The sequence below is a fragment of the Adiantum capillus-veneris genome, chromosome 25 (genome assembly GCF_014529385.1).
Source record: "Adiantum capillus-veneris isolate H3 chromosome 25, ASM1452938v2, whole genome shotgun sequence".
NCBI lineage: Eukaryota > Viridiplantae > Streptophyta > Polypodiopsida > Polypodiales > Pteridaceae > Adiantum > Adiantum capillus-veneris.
The window spans coordinates 68,682,648-68,694,066 of NC_140955.1; the positions used below are offsets into that span (position 1 = coordinate 68,682,648).

General features: G+C 41.2%; 1 pseudogene; it reads left to right on the forward strand.

Annotated features, from left to right (window-relative positions):
* The first annotated feature begins 1,187 nt into the window (after nucleotides 1-1,187).
* On the forward strand, nucleotides 1,188-3,444 carry LOC147425054 (uncharacterized; annotated as a pseudogene).
* The last annotated feature ends 7,975 nt before the right edge of the window (nucleotides 3,445-11,419 follow it).

Here is an 11,419-nt window from a genome sequence, read left to right on the forward strand (position 1 = left end):
GTGCAGACGCCTACCCTCTCTGTGCGACCTCAATCTTCACAGGGTACTGTAATCCCCCCCCCCCCCCCCCCCCCCCCCCCCCCCCCCCCTCTCTCTCTCTTGTTGTAGTTGAGCAATGTGTTTGTTTGAGGACATTGTGAATCATGGATTGTGTTTTTTTGTTTTTATAGTAATATGAAGACTCCACCACAAAAGTGCACTATGGTAGCAGCTGATGGTGGTTCAGCTAGCATGCAAACCTAGGAGCTCCACAACATTGGGCATGAAGTCTGAAACTATCGGCGAAAAAAGCATTGGTACATATTAACTCTGTCTCTTCAATTGTAGAAATGTTCTTTTCAATGTTTGTTTATGTTTATTTACTATGTCAAATGTGGTTTGTAACAAGATCTTCCTGGAGGATTCAATACCCTAAGCAAACTCGATTTTGCTACACACAAGAGGAGTTGCATGAGGAGTATGGCTTAAGCTTGGAGGGAAAGCTCTACCAGCACCTCAGTGAGGTTGATGTCACAGATCAAGATTGGTTGTCGGTCTTCATGAAGAAAAGGGAGAAGGGCTCTAAAATCTTTCTGCATATGATGCGACCTGAGTTTGTAGACGAATGCAGGTTACTATTTCACAAAGTCTACCAAAGCATGCGAACCAACAAAGAGATCACACACAAGTTTGCAACGTTGTTTGTGTAGGAGCGATGCCCAGCTGCTCAGCAAGATCCTGCAGGTCGAAAGGTTGCATGGGCTGCTTTTGGTGAACAGGTTTTGGACCATTGCAAGAAGCTTCCGGGTGGCATTGACAAGAAAGTAAATATTTGGCTGGAGAATAATGAGGGGACATCACTTCAGCCCCTTCGTCTTGACAATGTCGGGGCAAGTCATAAAAGTGGGCAAAATGCTCTCTTATCTGGCAACACTTCTCTAGTTAGTGCCTCCTTTATAAGCCAGCAAGTAAATGCACAGGTGGAGCAGATTCTGGATGCAAAAAGGGATGCCTTAAAGGTTTTGAACACAACATTGGATAATGTGAGAGTAGAGCTACAAGACAAGAACCAAAATATGTGGAAGATACAAGGGACATCTTCAGCCGCGGCAGTGCTTCAGGGGCAATTGCAAGAGCTCCAGATATTGCGGTCCAGCATGAAGGGAGTTGTCAATACTGTCCCTGATTTTTTGGTGATTGAAAGCAAGATGGCTGCTCTAACTAGTGCACTCACAGCTCTTGGGGCCGATGCAAGCAGCTCGAACATAAGAGATGAGGTGGATCGTCTCCAGGTATGTGTCGACCAAGTCAAGGCAGGATTTTTGTTTATGTGGTAATGCCCTAGGTACTTGACATGGTACTCTCTTCTATCTAGGTGGTTTTGTTTGCCATGCCAATTATTTCTATTTATGTGGTAATGCCCTAGGTACTTGACATGGTACTCTTTTCTATTTAGATGGTTGTTTTTGTCATGCTAGATATTTTTGTTATGGTGCTAAGTGCCCAACATACCTGACATGGTAGTTTTTTCTATTGTGGGATTCTATCATGGTAATAGTGCCCAAGGTACTTCGCATGGTAGTTTCTTTTTACATTCTTTTTGTTACGGTGACATTGACCAAGTAATTTTCCATGGTGGTTTTTTTTGCTATGAGTATTTGTTTTTTACATGGAAGTTTGTCTATTATTGTGGTACTTGTCATGATAGTTTTTTCTACCATGACAGGTGTAGGGGTCATGGCTATTTTTCCAGGTATCATGTAATGGCCAAAATGCCTGTCATGGTACTTCGTTTGATCATGGTGGTGTTTTTTTCATGGTAGTATTTCCCGCTATGGTACTTTTCTTTTGCTATTGTTGTAGTGCTCAAGGTATTTTTCTACCATGCATGGTGTATGTCATTACCTTAAAGGTTTTTTGGAAAGCCATCTCTGTTATGGTGGCAGTGCCCAAGGTACTTTTTCATGGTTTTTTTTGCTATGGTTGATTGTTTCTTTAAGGAAGTTTGTTGCTATTGTGGTTGTGCCCAAGGTACTTGTAAAGGTAGTTTTTCCTATTAAGGTGGTTGTACGGTCATTGCTTATTAGTGTGTAGTGTCCAAGAAACTTGTCATTGTAATTTGTTTTTGGTCATGGTGGCTTTTTTATCATGATAGTCTTTCTTGTTATGGTAGTAGCTTTTGCCTTGATGTTTTTAATGGAATGACAGTTTTTTGTTATGGTGGTAGTGTCCAAGGTACTTTTCTACTTGCCATGGTATTTTTAATTGCCTTGGCGGTTTTTTGGAGTGTCCAAAGTACTTTTTTATGGTAGTTTTTTCTGTCAAAGGTACTTGTCATGGTACTTTGTGTTGTAATGGTGGTTCTCATATCTAATCCCCGTGGGCCTTTTGTTCTTAATTTGTCATGCAGAAAGAAGTGACTGACTTGGAAGCATCAGCGAGTATGTGTGTGCAACAGATCAACTTCTGTGAGAGCATGTTGGAGTAGGTGAAGGCTGGTGACACAATGTTACTGCTTCCGATAGCTGGCCAGCACTTGAGCCACTTGCAGGCTACATTCTCTGTTCCAGGACTATATGCTGCATGTGGTCTTGCATTCATGGCTTCCCATGTGGTTTGTGTATACACGCTAGCATGTGGTCATGCATACCATGCTCTGTGTTTTGCTGCCTAGCTTGGATCAGAGACGGTATGTGCGGATGCCTCTTGCAAGAGTAGTATTCCAGATTCACTTAAATCAATGCTCCTGCATACAGGTTGGTTACCGTTGCTTCCAATATCATATAAATCCAAGAACAGTTCAGGTTGCCTTGAAGTATCTGCTGATTGCACAAGCCTGAACTTCACTGATGTGCTTGCAGGTTCTGGCCATATTCCTTGTGTGGCGCCGAAACAGGATGACATGCCAAAGGTTTTGCTACAAGCTACTCCTGAAGCCCATAGTGTGTACTCTAGTGAGGGCACTCCAGTTGTGAAGGTAGACCCCCTTGCAAGCACAGCAGCAGTTGAGCCACAACCAAGCGAAAGCAGTCCAAAGGAAGATGCAACGGTTGACGATGCGGGGGCAATAGCGCAAGAGGGAGTGGATGTAGTGCAGCGCATGGTAGCTGGTGATGAGAATCCAGATTCTCCCATCTGTCTGAGTGACATGGTGAAGGTGTCAAAGAAGCGCAAGAAAAAAAATGATGGTAAGTGGTAATGGTATTAGATTTGTCAACTTCTATGCAATGTCTGCATGGGGCTGATGTGTTGTTTTATGACATAGGTGGATCTTCCAAAAAGAATAGACCTTCGGAGTCCACACGTTCAAAGCATCATGCTCATCATGCAGATGGAGATATGGGAGAGAGGGAAGCACCCAGATCAACTCCTGCCGTGAAGAAGAATCCTAGAAAGAGTACTCCCCTCCGCAATCCTTCTAGTGTTTCCCACCCCCCCAAGCCTCGAGTTTGCAAGAAATTGTGACTCTTCAATTGTAATACAAGAATCTGTGATTCTTGATTTTGAATGAAAAAGAAACTTTTTTGTCGGCCTCTATGTTTTTGTCGCTTTTATGTTTCATAAGCACAATGTCTATGTTTTTGTCGGCCTCTATGTTTTTGTTGCTTTTATGTCAAATATTGCCTCGTGTTTATTTTTCAATGTTGAATGTTGTCTTTTACAGAGTGTCCAAAGGAAAAGGGGACACTCAAGCTGCCCATAGAGGAAATCATCATCATCAGAGATCCCCCAAAGTACATTCCCCCAGTTATCTCCTCCTTGCCATATGATGATCCAACCCGATCAGCCCTCATATTAGATCTTAATGGTGTACTTTGTCTTACATGTACACCTAATAAGCATGACCCTTCGTCTGTCCCCGATATTGAAGCTACATCATTTGTCAAGCATGAGGAGGCAGATGGCAGGTACCTGTTGGTTCCGAAAGATGCACAGGATTTTATTGCATGGGCTGTGACATGGGCAAATGTCTACGTATGGAGCAGTGCAATGCTCAGCAGAGTGGGCTCAAGAATTCGAAGATGTTTTCCCCAGGTTCACAGTTATATTAGTGGATGGGCTGGACAACAGTTATGTGATGTGGGTAGTTACTGTTTTGGTGGTGGAAGGCCAACATTTTTCAAGGTATTGCAGAATTTTTTGGCGAAGATGCAGCGGTATGATACCAACAATGTCCTTTTAATTGACAACAGTTCCTATAAATGTCATTATAATCCCTGTGGTACTTACATCATAGTGCCTGGTATTGAGCATCGCTCCAGCCAATACTTGTCAAAAGATCTAAAGGCCTGGCTAGAAGGGTGGCAGCATGCTACAGATCGTCATGCCTTGGCGGACACATTCAGCAAACCTAAACCTACTGATGACGACAAGTATGTATTCACAGCAATTGCAAAAGGGTTTCAAAAGACATCGTATGATGCATAATTATGTGGGCCACAACTCATGCCCATAGAGTGCAAGCGACGATGACGTCCCTTGATTTTTTTAGGATGACAGATCCTCTATGTATCTTTTGTAACTAAACTAAACCCGTGCCAGAACCTTGTATATTTATATGCTACTTTCCATGTGGAAACCAATTTTTTGGCTTCATTTTGATTGCCATTATAACTGATGTAATGACTTGATGTCAAATTGTTGAAGATGTAATATATTCCAACTGGTTGGATACGTTGTCTTTGTGTCCCAGCATTGAAGTGTTATTTTTTTGATTCAAGTAGTTTAAGACTGTTTAAGTGTCCAAGCATTGAAGTGTTATTTTTCTGATTCTGTTATTGTTTCCCAATTTAAAACAGTTACAATGTAAGGTACTTTGGGTTGGCATACCAAAACTTAATAGATTGTTGTGTACAGAAACCACCCAGGGACTACCTATAAGGTACTTTGAAATGGCATACAAAAACTTTTACAAGTCCTTGTTTCCTACATAGTTTAATACTGTTTCCACCTGTGAACTACTTGTAAGGTACTTTTGGTTGTCATACCTGTAAAGAACCTATAAGGTACTTTGGGCTGCCATACAACTTTTACAAGTCCTTGTTTCCTACATAGTTTAAGATAGTTTCCACCCGTGAACTACCTGTAAGGTACTTTTGGTTGTCAGACATGTAAAGAACCTATAAGGTACTTTGGGCTGGCATACAACTTTTACAAGTCCTTGTTTCCTACATAGTTTAAGATAGTTTCCACCTGTGAACTACCTGTAAGGTACTTTTGGTTGTCAGACATGTAAAGAACCTATAAGGTACTTTGGGCTGGCATACAACAAATTTTACAAGTCCTTGTTTCCTACATAGTTTAATACAGTTTCCACCTGTGAACTACCTGTAAGGTACTTTTGGTTTTCAGACCTATAAAGAACCTATAAGGTACTTTGGGATGGCATACAAAAAGTTTTACAAGTGCTTGTTACTTACATATCTTTAACATACAAAAACCACTTGAGGACTACCTTAAAGGTACTTTGGGCCGGTAGATAAACTTTTAGAAGTGCTTGTGAACTACCTGTAAGGTACTTTAGGCTGACAGATAGGTACTTTGTGTTCCAGAATTGAAATGCTATTTTTGTTACTCAAGTAGACAAAAGAGTTTACAAGTACTTGTTTGGACTGGCCTGCAAGAGGTTTTGACTCCTACGATAGACTCCTACAAAAACCACCTGTGGAATGGTTGCATGGTACTTTGAAGCTAATTACTGGTACTTCTACAAGTTACTTGGGCAACAACCTATATCACTATTGGCATACTATTGTACAAATTTTCATATACTTCTGCAGCGAGTTTGAACTTATGTGGCTCTCCTTCTAAGGGTTCCAAGGGTATCTTAATCGATCTAACCAAGTGTGATGCAAGAAGCACTTTTGGTTGACTAGCAGGCATGTAATAGATATGCTCGGTACCTTCCACTATCTCGTAATAGTACCCCTCAACCAAATAGCTCCCTGCAGAAAGTATGTTTCCCCAGGAATCACTCAAGGCTCTTGTTGTTTTGTATTTCTCCTGTGAGCACCTCAAAAGGTAGAAGTCAGCTCCATCTTCATTGGCATTGGTGGAAAAGGCATCATTGATGCATAGAGCATCACTAATTGAGTCATGGTGCCCACCATACATCGGCAGATCTGATCCTTCGTCATCGCTAAAATATTCAATTTCTGCATTGTCACCATCCAATGACTCAAGGGTTAGTACTCAACATGTGTGTTGTTCAAGCATCGCCTCCAATGCTGGGACACACAAAATTCACAAAAACAAGCGAGAAGTCTGGAACGGAGTGCACACTTGTCGCTCTTGGAGTATCCATTGACACAGTGTATTGATCGTGAGCCTTCAACTTGCTTGCAATTCCACTTCTTCTCCCTTGGCACCTCAGTTTCTTGGACCTCCCAAAAAATCCTATTCACCCCTGTGTGACCACTTTCATCATTAAATTTATGCTTCAAGAAGCCAACAACATCCTTGGCACACTTCATGTGCCATGCATCAGCCTTTAACTGCTCATGTGTTAAAGCCCTCTTAACAACTGCCCCTGCCCCATCATGCTCCCCTTTGCCGTGGCCAGAGGCAAAGAAACTCCACATCATTTCAATGCCAGTCAAAACATAGTACCTAAAACAATGACCCACCTTCAATGCTGGGCAAAAACAAATTTCTGGAAACTTTTCATTAGAGGTGGAATAAAACCTGGCGTACCTTGACACAAAGAAGAACGGTCTAGATGACTTGAATTGAGCAGCACATCCATCTGACCACACCCAGTGCCGCTTCAAGAAGTTGAATCCCTGATTTTGAAGCCAAACACTATGCAGTTGCAAGAAATGTTGCACAAAAAGCGTGTCATGATCTTTGTCATCAGAAATGTAAAAATGTGTATATTTTAACACCTGGTCTTTCTCGTCTCGAATGTATGTAATGTGCACCAAGATGGTGACTTGTGAAAATGTGTATATTTTAACACCTGGTCTTTCTCGTCTCGAATGTATGTAATGTGCACCAAGATGGGGAAGAGTACCAATGCATTGACTGGATTTCATTTTGCTCCTTAAATGAGTAATTTTCTGCAAAGTCAATAATAGAGACCACCACATCTCTAGGAAACCTATGAATGCAATCTTTGAACTGCTGAGATTGCCACCGAGCAATAAAATTGTGTCGGATGTAAGTGGTCAGATGATTTTTAAGAAAAGTTGTGAAATCCTTGCATCCCATTTCCTTCATCAGAAGATCCTTGCGCTTCTTGCCTTGAGACTGGGTTGAGGCAACGTCTTCAAACACCTTAACAGAAATTTGCGATGCACTTTCAAGTGTTTCGTTTGGACAAAGCAATAATCTCTTCGACCCACATTGAGGACATTCTCCCTTCAAGCAAGTCAACTTATGAAATGCGGAGTCCATTGGTTTTTCACATAACACACTTTCAGTCAATGTGCTTACACTGGTGTATGTGTACGTGGCAGCTTCACACTTACTTGGAGCCTCTTTTGGCAAGCATATAGCACACATGCAACCACACCCATCGCCGTGCATGCCTGTCTTACTGTGTCTCATGTGGTTGAATGATTCCTTGAGATATATCATCTGAATATGAGCAATACAGCAGCACGTGTAACGGTCCTTCAACTTATGAACAAACCAAGGTTTCAATCCCTCAAAACATTTGAGTGAGATCTTGATGTGTGGATATTGCATTTGGAACCTGATGTAAAGCTCACCTTGTGCAAGAAAAAATAAAACCCATCAGAGGCTCAGACTTTTTTCAAAGTAAAACCCATCAAAGTAAAAGCTCTGTGAGGTATTCAATGATTTTTTCTACCTCCAAAGTACCTAGAGCACCTCTTTACTATCATGGTACTTCCATGAATACCTTTGAAATGAACTCTATGGTACTTTCAAGACTAACGTTGTGAGGTATTTTAGACTCTTTCAGAGATCCAGAGTACCTAAAGATCCTCTTTACTGTCATGGTACTTCCATGACTACCTTTGAAAGGAACTCTATGAACTTTTTCTACCTCCAAAGTACCTAGAGAACCCATTTAAACTCACATGGTACTTTCAAGACTACCTTTGCGAGGTATTGTAGACTCTTTCAAAGATACAGAGTACCTAAAGAGCCTTTATACTATCATGGTACTTCCATGACTACCGTTGAAAGGAACTATGTGACTTTTCTCTGCCTCCAAAGTTCCTAGAGAACCTCTTCACTCTCATGGTAAATAACTACCTTTGAAAGGTCCAGAGTACCTAAAGAGCCTCTTTCAAGACTCTTTCAAAGGTCTAGAGTACCTAAAGAGCCTCTTTACTGTCATGGTACTTCCATGACTACCTTTGAAAGGAACTCTATGAACTTTTTCTACCTCCAAAGTACCTAGAGGACCCATTTAGACTCGCATGGTACTTTCAAGACTACCTTTGCGAGGTATTCTAGACTCTTTCAAAGATCCAGAGTATCTAAAGAGACTTTTATATCATCATGGTACTTCCATGACTACCTTTGAAAGGAACTCTATGACTTTTCTCTACATCCAAAGTTCATACCTATGAAACTTTAGGAGCATACCTATGAATCATCAAGAAAATGTATTGGATGCTTTATGTAATATTTTCTGCCCAATCGTTTTCGACACACATCTTTTTTGTTTGGCGACACTCTTGCCTCTGTCTGCCAAAAGGAAAAAACAAGGTCTTTTGTCGCTTGTGTGATGGTGGAACTTTGAGGTACTTGACGACTACATAATTGCAAAAGAAATGCGCCAACCTCAGCCTGTTTTAACCTTGAATTGGCTGATGCAAAGTTTCGCCGATGCAATCCAATAAATCTGGCCATCTTGGAGTTGCTAATAGACCTTGGTGGATCTCCTTCACTATTCACCAACATCATGCAAACGGCTCTTTTAATCTTCAGCTCCTCTTCCGACATGGATGCTTTGACTTTAGTAATTGTGCCTCGAATATTGGATAGTATTGACTTCTCAGATGCATGATGCAAACGTCTAAAAGCTGGCAGTCCTAGAAGACATTGAAAGGCGGTTTTCTTAGCATCGCAAGTCATGCCTTTTGTTGCTTCCTACCAGCATTTTGAGACTTTCATGCAAACCTGATTTACATATTCTGTTGACCTTGAACCTGATGCATCACTTTCTCGTTGTCTCCTACGGCTCTCTCTTTTCATCATAGACCGATATTCTCGCATCCGATGGTTACCTTCATGGCGAATTGTGACTGAGTCATCCCTATGGTAATTGTGAGTCATGTCATCATGAAGTGGACTGTATTGCGCATGCTGCTGAAAGTACTCAGAGCCCTGCAGTGTACTTGGAGGTGGCTCATTTTGCACAATCCTCTCTTCAAAACATCCGACACCACAAGCAATGGCCGGCCATCCAACATGGAAATTGTGTGGAGGTTGTTGCTGGTGCGGAACGTGCTCTCCCAAGCTGCTGAAATCGACATTCCACAAAAGGTGACAATCGATTGGAGGCTGCTGCTCAGACACATCCTGTTAGCCAATCTCTTGCTGCAACATCTCCATCCCGATCTCCTGGACCTTTAGTCTCCACACCTTATGAAAATTCTCCACAAGTTCCTGCTGCAATTTTCCTTCTTCTTGCAAGAGAGAGAGAGAGACACACACACACACACACACACACACACACACACACACACACACAGAGAGAGAGAGAGAGAGAGAGAGAGAGAGAGAGAGAGCTCGTAGACTACTGAAAGGGTAGGTAGAGAGTCTTTCATTCGACTAAATCAAGAACCATTAAAGTTGTTGGCACAACGCCTTTAGAAATATTAAATATTTATCTTTTGGCTTTTGAAAACTGCCAACAAAACACCATCCAATAGTTCCTCACAAGAGGTGTCAAGGACACTACTTTTTGCACCACCAACCCATGCTTTCACCCTGGTGTGATCTATGCGTGGTACACACAAAACATTCGAAATGCACCAACTTACAACCTTGTGCAACTAATCAAAACTTCCTTTGAGTGCTTATGCAAGAGTAAAACTCTTCTATGCATGGTAGTGTAAAATGGCAAAGTTCCTAGAGTGGACTTGCTAGTGTATCATAAAATATGCATGTAATAGTGTATGAATGATTAACAAATTCTTCTTTAGGAAGGGATTTAGGTGTATCTTTACTACCATGGAGAGATTAATCAAGTGCCTTAAAGAGGCTTCAGGTTTCGTAACCTTAATGTGTAGATAGTAGGGTCTTCTCCTTGCTTTGGAAGAGTAACGACAAGTGTATTGACGTGGCCGGATCTTTTCCGCTTCCCTTTTCTTGAAAACCACCAATTTGGCTATGGAAATAGAAGAGATTAAGAAAATTCAAGCTATGGAAAGCTTGTAGGTTAAGAGAGAGAAGGTGAAGAGGGTAATGGTAATTTGGATTATGGTTATGGCTTCTCTTGAGGAGAGAAGTGTGTTTAGGGTGTGTTTATGGTTATGGCTTTCATAGCTCACTATCAAGCTTGAAACTTCAAAATGTGTAGAGAAATGAAGTGAAGTGAAGCGTAGCAAAGTGTAGCGAAGTGATGTGAAACGAATCGAAGCATTTAATGAGTAGGGAATGCCTCCTTTTAAGCTTAATTTGATAAGGCTCTTAACTTATCGTGATAATTTACTTTTCATATCTTGATATGCTTTCTTCCTTCTCAAAGCTTCTCCAACAAGCTACTAATGGAAGAAGCTACTTTTCCTACAAGTGGCTTATACAAGAAGCAACTTTTCTACAAGTGGCTTATGCAAGAAGCTATTCTTCCTACAAGTGGCTTATTCAACAAGCTATTTTTTCAACAAGTGGCTTCTTCAAGAAGCTACTTTTAACAAGTGGATTTTTCAACAAGTTACTTTTCACCTTACCCTATTCTTTCTTTGTTTTCTTATGCTTGTTTTTTCTTTTCTTGAGATAAAACTAATATCCCATGCATTGATTATATCCACGTTCCCATGGTGAAAACCGAAAGTGTATCATGGATAGCTTTGCATTGATTATATCGATGTTCCCATGGTTAAAACCGACAGCGTCTTGTGGGTAGCTAGGGTGCTTTACTTGATCGTATTCGGAAAGTCGACGACTTAGATATTTCAGCAAGAGTAAGGGCTAAGAGGAGGACCTTACACTACTTCCTAGCATAAAGATGAAATATCATTGACATATTTAGAATCCATAAACAACACCTTTTTTCCCACGTTTAAGAGGCACATCCACCATCCATAAACCATAATTATTAGACTTAGTCTAAACTAACTCGATTAATCAAGTCCATAGCTTTCAGGAGCACGTAGATTTGGGACATCTCGACTCTTGGCACGATGAGTCTCTAATTTCACTTCTCTTAATAAAAGGGAGTGGAGAGTTTTTCGACTAATCGAGACCACCCATCCTTGACTGGCAACCTGAGCCAACCCCACTTTCCACCCCACACTCA